This window comes from Rhagoletis zephyria, unplaced genomic scaffold (genome assembly GCF_001687245.7).
Source record: "Rhagoletis zephyria isolate East Lansing unplaced genomic scaffold, Rhagoletis_zephyria_1.1 Rzeph_scaffold_54386, whole genome shotgun sequence".
In the NCBI taxonomy this organism is placed as follows: Eukaryota; Metazoa; Arthropoda; class Insecta; order Diptera; family Tephritidae; genus Rhagoletis; species Rhagoletis zephyria.
Window position 1 is genome coordinate 1 of NW_016211439.1, and position 1,857 is coordinate 1,857.

The window sequence follows — 1,857 nt, forward strand, 5'->3', positions numbered from 1 at the left end:
CGAAAACCGCGAATTTGCGCAGCAAATCCGGTCTTAACTGCAGAAAATGCTGACCGCTTACATTGCTCATGTCCATAACCTCAATATAACCGCTGACCGTAGAGTTATCATCCTCGATGGTCATAATTTCGCCAAACATCGAACCGACGCGTATAATATCGGCGAATTTGTATTTGGTAGTGTCGTACGAGCAGGCGCGTATAATAGTAATACAGGGTCCATGATAGTCGGCTGGGAGTTGTATCTGNTCATACGCATTTCTCTGCCATACCCTAAACGCACAATTTCCAACACCATAGGATCATCGATCTGCCGTCGCTCGTTGAATACCTCTGGCAAGGCTGCTTTCAGTGTATAATAACGATCGATTTTCTTTTTCGCCTTCTCCAAACTGTTCTTGGAACCGCGCAGAAACCCAACAAGAAATTGATCATTAGTGCGCGCGCATAAATGTGGTTGCTTGTTTATCCATTGGCGGAGGGCGAGCACATCGTCGGCCACGCGATTCGGCACTTCGTCCAGCTCCTCGACGGCGATTTTCTGCAAGGCAGGTGATAGTGGACGCAGTATGGGTGGCGCGTCATCGCTTAGCGGATTCATTTGGGGGTTTTACGCGATGCGCGGTGCCTGCAAACCTGGAGTGGGTAGCCGCTAGCCTAAAAGTAGATTTTGTTTAAGATATTACTGGTAATGTTTTGCGGTGCTTAAGATATGTATGTCTGTCTGTCGATTACTTTGCACAGAAGTGCAACGCTTTGTTTATTGCTTGCTCGACACGAAGCTACTGACTAGAATGTATATTGCCAAAAACTCTCGTTATCACGACAGTTGAATAAATGGCTGATATAGATAAAAGCAATATCAATTTCTTTTAATGGGATTATAAATATGAAAATTAAAAAAAAATGTATTTCAATGCTTCAACGGTGGTAAACTGCTTTAATCGTTGCCTTTCGCTGGCCATGAATTTATGCATTTTATTGGAAACTTTATTTATTGAAATACGTATGCAATCATGCTCCTGCTTGCGGCGCTTATCACAATTGCGAAGCCTATGATTTATTGTATTTTGATAATTCATTTGAGCGCATTTTAATACGACAGCATACAACAGCGATCGTTCAACAGTTCAACCTTCCTTCCAGTTGTGATATATGGTGTTAATGCCACTGAATTAAAACTTAAAAAAAATTTCAAGCTGCAGTAATTTATTATAAACAAGGAAAAGTAAAATCGCAATAGGGGTATTCACGATGCTCAATACATATTACCATAGCAAGCCCTAACCGCCAAAAAGACCTAAAATCGGGCGATATGTAACATTATTTTGAATTGAAAATTTGCATTTCCATCACATCAGTATTAGTATTTTTTTTTTTTATCAATATGGAGAACTTTATCGAGCTATTAACCGTTATAGATATTTATCGGCTAGCTATCGATGAATGTAAGGTCTTATTTATATTGATTATTTTTATCTTTGTTGTCGATATGGTTTTCATTAGGTTATCGATGTCAATATCGATAGCGATAAAAATAGTCGAGTTTTGAAAATATCGGCACAGTTTTTAAAAGCATTACATTTATCTCGCTTGAAAAACGAATTCGAAGCACTGGTTTATTGAGTGAAAATGCAAAAAAAATGTTATCATGCCTTCTCGGTTTGAGGATTTTCATAACAATATTTTTTCAGCCCTAGTCACGCCCTAAAACGAGCCAATATCTATCTACTTTTACCATATGCTGATGAAAATATTTTTTTTTTTTTAATTCGGGCCTAGACAATCTTCTCTAAAATCCTTTCCAGGTATTATAAAAAAAATGTTATTCGTTTGGTAAACAATTTACTCTTCCAGC

The 1,857-nt window shown here is 38.3% G+C and overlaps 1 pseudogene; it reads right to left on the bottom strand.

The window, feature by feature from the left end:
- Window positions 1-4: 4 nt before the first annotated feature.
- LOC108356129 (clavesin-2-like) lies at window positions 5-974 on the bottom strand (annotated as a pseudogene).
- Window positions 975-1,857: the final 883 nt, after the last annotated feature.